Source organism: Humulus lupulus, chromosome 1, assembly GCF_963169125.1.
Source record: "Humulus lupulus chromosome 1, drHumLupu1.1, whole genome shotgun sequence".
NCBI classification, from domain to species: domain Eukaryota; kingdom Viridiplantae; phylum Streptophyta; class Magnoliopsida; order Rosales; family Cannabaceae; genus Humulus; species Humulus lupulus.
Window position 1 is genome coordinate 128948961 of NC_084793.1, and position 9822 is coordinate 128958782.

Here is a 9822-nt window from a genome sequence, read left to right on the forward strand (position 1 = left end):
TCTTCCAAGAGCTTTAAGTCAACGGCAATGGCTTCCTAAGCCACGTTCGAATGGTTTTTTTAGGGCTTTTTGTTCTTCTTCATTTGATGTGAAGGAGAAGGTTTAGAAGGAAAGCTCTTATTTATTTATTTTCATTTGTTTTAGGAAATAGTTTTAATTTTATTATTTTTGAAATAGATTTAAATAAAGGTTCTGAATTATCTGGTGCGTACACGTGTACACCCAGATGCCACAAACGGAGAAAACCTAACAGAACCAAAAGGAATAACACTTTTTGGTACTATGGGTACTATTGCCACTAAAAAGAAACATTGGGTCTATGCCGCGTACCAAACCCAAACTTTGGGTACTTTTGCCACTATTATCCCCAAATATTAATTAAAACTTAATTAATTTTAAACTTTAAAACTAATAAAATGATATTTTTGAGCACTAATCAATGTATTAATTTATTTTTATTATATTTTCTAATTATCATTTAAATAAGGGTTTATACCTTTTTGGACCCTGTATTTTTTCTGTTTACCTGTTTGGACCCTATGTTTTAAAAAAATTCATTTTTGGACCATATATTTTGTAAAATGGGTCAAATAGACCCCTAAAATCAATTTTGATGAAGAAAAAAATTAAATATAACAACACAGTTTTTAAGCAGAATGATTTTATTTTTGTTCTGAATTGTTAGTTTTGTGAAGTATTTGTGATTTAAGTTGAGAAAACTTTGACCAAAATCGGGTTTAGGGTTTTATTTGAACCATTTTACAAAACATAAGGATTAAAAAGTAATTTGTCAAAACACAAAGGCTAAATAGGTAATGAGACAAAACATAGGGTCCAAAAAAGTATAAACTCTTTAAATAAATAAACAATGTCATATATTATAAAAGAATGACATAAACATATTAAAAAAAATCAAAATATTGTTTAGAGTTTTAAAAAATAATATTTTTTTTATTTATATATTTTTTTAAAATAAATGTAAAACCGTTAAACCAAGAATGTGTTAGATACACATTTTTTATATATATAAAGATATTGTGCATTCTAGTTTTAAAATTAAATTTTTTTTCTAGTTTTCTTTTAGAAAAAAAACCTATGATTCAATATAATAAAATATTAAAAAAATTCTAAATTAAAATTGTTGTCAGTGTTTTTACCACTCGACATGTGGAAATTAAGAGTAATTAACGACAAGAGAAGACATGATGTTCTCGGAGTGTGAACTCTGCCAGGTAACCCGAGCCAGCCAGACGCTGATGTTTCCAAGAGAGGCCACCCCCCGAGGTCCGTCCCCGAGGTATGGATGTCTCCAAATGAGGCCACGCCCCAAGGACCATTTTTGAGGTCATCGCGCCTTCTTCAGTCAGCTGTCCTCCAAGTCTAGGATTTTGTCCTCTGGACCTAGAAGAGCTGTCAGGTGTCATTCACTACGTATATGAGCCACCAAGAGATCATCTGACAACCTTTTGGAAAAGCCTTGAGTAGTTGTGTCGAGTCGTACACTCGACAAGCAACATTTCTCACTACGCCGCCTGCCATGGAGAAACGTGCAGCTACACCCTAACACTGTCAGAGGCATGTTCCCCATAAAGCTAGTAAACAACTTTCCGCAATGGGCCCCATGCAATCCGCCTAGGCCGTAGTCTCTATTTAGTACAACCCTCTTTATATTAATTCAACATTAATACCCCAATAAGGAGAAATTTTGTATTAATAATACATGTTTGACATTAATGACCCCAGTCTCTATAAATAAGGCTAGGGTATCTCCTTGTAAAGGGCCCGGATTTAGAGAGAGAAACTTTGTAACTCAGTGCAATATATACGATGCCTGAGAACCACCATTGAAGCTTGCTCAAACAAGCTTCAAGCTCACTATATACCAGAGACTCGTGGACTAGGGCTCTTTTATAGCCTAAACCACGTAAAATCCTTGTGTTCTTTTCCATTATTTTCTTTAAATTCTCGTATTAGGTTGATAGTGAAGAAGACAGTCAAAATTTTTGTGGTTTCATTGAGAGTGTGAAGAAAGCTTGAAGAACATAGTCATGGTGACCACTCGGAGAAACACGCTAGACAATGCAGCTCCCCCAGCCGGAGTTGAGGGATGAGAAACCAGCCGTCCACCACTATAGGACCTCCCTAAGATGATGGAAGACTATGATGAAAACGCCATATACGACGACATAGACGACGAGTATTATGAGGAGGAATATCCTTCGCCCATGGAGGAGGAGACATCAAAAGTTGTGGCGCTTCGCGATCAGGTGGCCACCCAGCAGCAGAAACTCGACACCTAGGAGGGTAATATCGTCGCTCTGTAGGAGATTGTTAATGACATGAGGGATAGTCTGGCGGCCCAAGGGTTGCGAGTGGACCCCCATGGAGAAGTACCAGCTAGGCAGCCAGATGGTGTGCCACCTATGCACCCAATTGGAGTGCCACATGTCAATCCAGCTGGTGTACCTGCCGAGCACTCGACTGATGTGGTACGAGATCCGCTAGATTGGGTGCCCCCTGTGCACCAAGTTGGAGTTGGAGCCCCACCCGTGCCACAAGATCATGGCAAAGGTAAGGTAGATGACAACCCTGCTCCAAAGCAAAAGAAGGCTCATCGATCCCCCAAAGAAAACTAGGCTCCGAGGCCAACTAGTAGGGATAAAGGCCTAGGTGCCCGAGGACATCGTCAGGCTATCAGCACCCGTGGAGCCCAGGGCATTCCGCCCAGGTGCGCCAATACGGATCGCGCAAGGCTTGAAGGTGATGTCCCATTTTCACCTCGCTATCACCACGAGAACATTGGCCAAGGAGCCAGCAAGTGAAACATCTCTATTAACTGAGAGCGCATCATCAACATCTCGATTAACAATGAAAATATTGAGTCCGACGGGGAAACAGAAGTAGCATACCCAAAGGGCAGTGGTGCATTCTGAGGTCAAACTGACCTACGAGACAACTTGAATGCTCATAGGGGTAACAAGGCTCTTGGGCGCAAACTCGAGAGGAAGGACCAACTAGACCTCTGGGACAGTCTCAACGCCCGAAAGAGAGATAACCTGGCAAAAAGTGCCAACGAAGACCAGGACCCCCTCCGTGCGAAGTTAGAGAGCTTAAAGAGGATCATGCTCAGAATGCCCCGATGACAGGGCCATGACTCCCACTCGGAGGATGAGGATGGAGATCCACATGCTCCTCACATTGTGGAAGCCCCGTTGCCATGAGGCTTTAAGATGCATGTCGTCACATCTTATGATGGCAGTATGGATCCCACCGACCACCTTTCAAAGTTCAATAGGTTGATGTCGGTGCATCACGTCTCCGAAGATGTCAAGTGTCATGTGTTCTCGATAACCTTGACAGGACAAACAGATGAATGATTCAAGAAGCACAAGTCGGGATCCATTCATTCGTGGCACCAATTGTCATCATCATTCTGAAGACTATTCGTAGCTACTCAGAAGGTGAGCTTTGAGGTCAACACTTTGGCCAATATAAAGCAGGGACCTTTCAAGACCCTCAAAGCTTACATCAAGCATTTCAAGGAGGAAAATACGAGGACTAAGTGTGTCAACAACGACCAACAGTGGATGGCCTTGCAGGCCAGCATCCGCTCAGGATCCTCGTTATGGAATGACCTCAAGCGGAGAGGATATCGTAGGCTCGATGACTTCATTCGTCTAGCACAAGAATACATTAACTGAGAAGATGCCCAGATTGGAGTATTTGGTAGACCCATCACTTTTCCCAGTCTAACGACACCAAGCCTCGTGGATTTTTTGAACTACGTCGAACTGGCGCCATTCCAGCTTCTACCCAATTCATATCAGCTTCTAGTCGGGTTGAAATATTTATTTTTTAAACAAGAGTGGGAGGTCCCCACCCCTGCCGAAATCATGTACTTATTTTTCCTTAAAGCCAACCCCGAGCAGAAGGGGCGAGGTGACAATTTCTACTACCTTACCAGATTCCTCAATACAGCTTCCGTCATCGATCTCCCCAGCCACCCGAATAACTACAAGGATATATTCTTCATGTCAAACGGGTTCAAGAACTACACCCATCGGTATTTCAACCGACCTCGTAAGTTTCTTAGCTCTTCAAATTTTATACTTGAACTCCTTCTTGATTGAGATTAAACATATTTTGATTGAGTTGTTACTTTATGCAACTATATACAATAGAATAGGGAGATCAGAGAACCTTAGAGGTCAATACGAGATCCCGCCTTGTATTCTTGCCAAGGAGAAGGAGTTCCGGATGGTAGTTAATGATGCTACCATGGTGGCCTACAATCTAATCTAGAAGGATTAGATACTGGCCATTAGAGCTCGAGGTCCTCCCCCCAGGCTCCATCCTCCTCAAGAAGTCCTCCCTATCGTCGAAGACACAGAAGAGGAAGAAGAAGTTGCGCAACTGGTGCACAAAAGAAAGGTCCCTGAAGAGGGGCAACACCCTGACCCAGACCAAGCTAAATTGGGGGTAGCAGCCGGCACTTCCAGCCAAAGTAACCCCTATAGAGAATTAAACCAAGTTGCTGCCAGTTTTAGGCTAGTTTGATTTAACCCACGATAACTCGTGAGTCGACATCCGGTCAATCAGGATCGGAATGTGACCCTCCTCCAATGCTTGGATCACTTGGTTGTACGCTACAACCATAGTTATCCCCAATGTACTATAGTGGTAGATAACACCCTTCACTTTAGGTCCACCATCTTTGAGGAATGGTACAAATATTTTTTGTGGCCTTCCCTCCGTCAGAGTATTTTTTTCCCTGGGTATTAGGCAGACCGCGCATGATTCTAGCTCGGCTGAAGAGCCATAACTCCCTAGGACCCAAAACATAATAACATTAGAGTCCCCCCTCCTCCGATAGTCCATGAGTTAGAAGTTTTTCCCAGTCCAGTTCGTAACCCAGTGCCGATCATAGTAGTTTCCTCCTCTAGCTCGGATGGTAGGGTTTTTGCTCTATTGTTTTCCTTGCATTACCCTGACTTAACTATTTCTTGTATATGAATTGTTTGCTTGTCCCTTTTTAGGCAAAGATATGGACCAAAAGGGCGCTTTCAAATCTGGTGGGACCAGAGCTAGACCCATAATCAAGAAGGTAAGACTATCAAAGGAGAGTGCCTCCAAATCCGGAGCTGCCACTGAATCTCTTGCAAAGGATAAAGGTGCTAGCTCCACTCAAAAGCAGCAAAAAAAAAAAACACAACCACCAGCTCCGGTAACTATAGTTACTGTTCTTGAGGCTCCTCCACCTCTTCCTCGCAATGAATCTGCTTCGGTCCCCCAAGTTGTTTAAGGCGAGGCTCCATCTGTTCAGATCCCAGCCAAACCCCTTGAGGTGGCAAGGATCCCAGAAGTGCTCTAAGGAACCCTATACGACATGGAAAACCATATGGTGGGTCACACCTATCGAGAAAAAGTTAAGGACTTGAGGGCCATAGAGGAGCATTCCCCTGGGGATGTTCTGAAGTCTGCCTTGGGAATGAACCTGACTGTGAGTCATCTTTCTTCCTCCTACAATATTTCCTTTCTCTTTTTGTTTTTTTTTTTTACTTTCACGAGTTAATCTTGTATTGCGTCCTTCTTTTGTAGTCTGCTTTAGCTCAAATCTGTGGCATCGCCCAGTTTCGAGCTGAAAGAGAGGAGCTCAAGGCCGCCCTGGCCGCATCCCAAAAGAATGAGCAGATAGCCAAAAACCAGGCCGTTGAGGTGAGACAGTGATGAGATCAGCTGTAGGCCGAGATCGACAACCTCAATAAGAAACTTGAGGAGGTCGATGCACTAAAGAATAAGCTATCCGAGGTTGAGGCCAAAGCCAAGGAAGATGATGAGAGGGCGAAGTTGGAGGTTGCAGAATCAATGAATGCCCTGGAGGAGATGCTTTATTGGTGCTGGGCTTACAATTATGAAGGGGATTTCTCCTTTATGGAGACAGAGCTTTGGGGGCGTTATCTCGCCAAGTTCCAGAGCCGATTCTCGCAAGAGACTGCCAAGACCGCAGATGCTTCTGGAGCTGCCAAAGGGGATGGTAAAGAGGTTTCATCACATAAACAAGTTGTCGGAGCTTAGTGATGTTTTATTGCGATCTCATTTTTTCTATCTTATTCCCTTTTTTTTCTCTTTGTAATTATGCTTTCACAAACTAAAACAATCACCTTCGGGCTTAGATCAAGGTTATTTCTCCTTGCGAGAATCATATACTTATTAGTACATGTTCGCTATTTTATGATCTATTTTTGTTCCCTTTAATCTCTTACCTTGTCATGCTTATGAACTTCAAATTATTGCACGCTTGCAATCATAGGGGTTATCTTTTGATCGAGATAGGTTTCTGATGACTCGACCAAACAATCCTGGTTGATATCTTGGTTATACCCAGGATTTTCTTGCCTAATAGCATTATACCTGTTAAGAATCAGGTTTGGGACCTGCTTATGTCCAGGAGTTTGTCCGCCTAATAGCGTTATACCTGCTAGGAATCAGGCCTCACACCTGGTTATGTCTAAGAGCTTGTCCATTTAATAGCATTATACCTGTTAGGAATCAAACCTCGGACCTGGTTATATCCAGGATTCCCTAGTTAACTTCTAGGTTTTGTGTTTGTTTTTTAATTTTCCTAACTTAGTTCATATTTGGAATTGCTTTGAAAATTTGAGCTTTAAAAAGTTGTTGAATAATCAACTTTCCAAATTCTAAGTTTTGAATTTTATCCAAATATGCTAAATACTTTTAAAAGCACTTCAAGGGTTATATGCCCCCAAGCAATAAAAAATTATGGATATTCTAGGTAGCTTTTACAAAATGAGCACATGATACATCACACGAATAAGATAAAAATATTGGTTCTATGTTTAACTTTCGTAGCAATCCAGTGTTATTTAAATAGAATGGATTTTATAAATAAGTCTTACACAGAAAAGTATTGAAAACATAAAACAACTAACCAAGTCATCCTATTACTGATAGTATTTTTTAAGATGTAGGGCGTTCCAGGTCTGTGGGACCAATTCTTCACTTAACCGAGCTAGTTTGAAGGTTGTCTCTCGTAGGATTTCCACGATCTGGTATGGTCATTCCTAGTTTGGTCCCAATACACCTTCTTTGGGATCTTTACCCGCCAGAAACACCCTTCGAAGCACCAAATCAATGAGTCCGAGTCTGTGGCCTTTTACTTTCGAGTTAAAGTAACGAATGATTCTTTATTGATAATGGGAGAGTTGTAATTGTGACCCTTCCCACTTTTACTCGTTCATATCTAGAGATGCGTTATGTAACTCGTGGTTTCGATCTTGAACGAAGATTTTTTGTCTATGCGTCGTTACTAGTGCTTCAATTGGGAGCATAGCCTCACTTCCAAAGGTCAAAGAGAAGGGAGTGTGCCTTGTGCTGGTGTAGTGTGAAGTCCTATAGGCCCAAAGTACTTGCAGAAGTTGCTCGGGCCATAATCCATTGGATTCATCTAGTCACTTCTTTAAACTTGCCTTTCGGGTTTTATTTACAGCCTCGACCTATCCGTTAGCTTGCGGATATGCAACTGAAGAGAAACTCTTGGTTAAGCCATATTTATCACAAAAGTTTGTGAAGATATCGCTATCGAATTGAGTTTCATTGTCAAACACGATCTTCTTCGGGAGCCCAAAACGACATAAGATGTTCTTCACAACAAAATCTAGGACTCTCTTCAAGGTTATGATCTTCAGAGGCTTGACCTTGACCCACTTTGTAAAGTAGTCGATGGTGACAACTACATAACGAACTCCTCCTTTTCATGTTGGTAATGAACCAATCAAGTCGATTCCCCATACTACAAATGGCCAGGGGGATGAGATCAGTGTTAACTCAATGGGTGTTGCCTGGGAAATTGTGGCAAAGCGTTGGCACTTGTGGCATTTCTGTACGTACGAGGCAGAGTTTTTTAGTGTAGTCCAAAAATAGCCCTGTCTCAATATCTTTAGAGCTAAGTTCTGCCCCCCAGCGTGGTCTCCGTGAAAGCCTTCATGTATCTCTTGTAGGATAATATGTGCTTCCTCGGGTAGAACGCAATGCAGGAGGGGCAGCGAATGCCCTCGTCGATATAAATTCCCTCAATCATAACATACCTTGGAGCTTGATATATCAATTTTCTTGCGTCCTTTCACTCATCTGGTAGTTTATCGGTTGAGAGGTATTCCACTATGGGGGTTATCTAGGTCGGTTTTATGGCAATCACTCCAACCTTTATCGGTTCTTCCGTTATGCTTGGTTGTTCTAAGAACTTCATTGGGACTACGTTTGGTGTATCCGCCTCTTTGGTGGTGGTGAGTTGGGTAAAGCATTAGCATTTGAATTCTGTTCACAAGGTACCTGCTCAATGGAGCTGAACTCAAACTCAGACAAATCACCTTTAACCTTAGCTAGGTAAGCCACCATTTTGATTCCACGAGCTTGATACTCCCCTAATATTTGATTAACCACGAGCTGGGAATCACTATAACATTGGATCGCCTTTGCTTTCAGCTCCTTCACCACCCTTATTCCTGCCAATAGAGCTTCATACTCGGCCTCGTTGTTTGATGCTTCGAACCCAAAACTTTGGGTTGTATGGAATCGATGTCCCTCAGGCGAGATCAGAATTATCCCAGCTCTAGATTCGTTCTCATTAGATAATCCATCAACGAACATTTTCCACAAGTCTTGCGCTAGTTCTCTTATTGGCTCGTCCTAAAAACCTGTACATTCGGCTACAAAGTTAGTGAATGCTTGACTCTTAATTGATGTGCGTGGCATATACAATATCTCGAACTAAGTGACTTCGATGGCCCACTTAAGCAGACGTCTCGATGTTTCAGGCTTTTGCAAGACCTGCCTTAAAGGTTGATCAGTTAAGATGTGGATGGTGTCGGACTAGAGATATGGCCTAAGATTTCTTGAGGAAGCAGAATGCGAGTTTTTCTATTAAAGGATATCGGGACTCAGTTCTGAGAAGTCTTTTACTCACGTAGTACACCAATTTCTGCACCTAATTTTCCTCTCAAACTAATATGGCGCTGACCGCATTTTCTGTCACATCTAGGTATAAGAGCAAAGTTTTCTAGCTGCCGATTTTGATAGTACGAAGGGTTCAGCTAGGTGAGTTTTCAGATCCCGAAATGCTTGTTCACATTCTTCAGTCCACTTGAACTTTTTGTTTCCTCTGAGGAAGTTATAAAATGGGAGACAATTGTCAGTGGATTTTGAAACGAAGCGGTTTAGGACCGCCACTTTTCCAGTTAAGCTTTATACTACTTTACGCAATCTAGGCGAAGGCATTTCTATTAACGACCTAATCTTCTCTGGGTTCGCCTCTATCCCCCTTGTGCTGGCTATGAAGCCCAGAAATTTTCCCGATGAAACCCCAAAGGTATACTTCTGGGGGTTTAGCTTCATGTCATATTTCCTGAGTATGCCAAAACATTCTTCCAGGTTGGATACATGGTTACTGGCAGTAGTTTATTTAACAAGCATATCGTCGACATACACTTCTATGTTTTTCCCGATTTGGTTAACAAACATTTTGTTGACCAGCCTTTGGTACATTGCATCGACATTCTTTAGCCCAAATGGCATAACTTTGTAGCAGTATACATTATGCGTAGTCATGAAACTGGTGTGCTCTTAGTTTGCAGGGTTCATCACGATCTAGTTGGATCTAGAATATGCATCCATGAAAAACATGAGCTCATGATTGACTGTTGCGTCTACCAACTGATCGATTCGGGGTAGTGGAAAGCAATCCTTAGGACATGCCTTATTGAGATCGGAGAAGTAAATGCAAGTTCTCCACTTCCCATTGGGTTT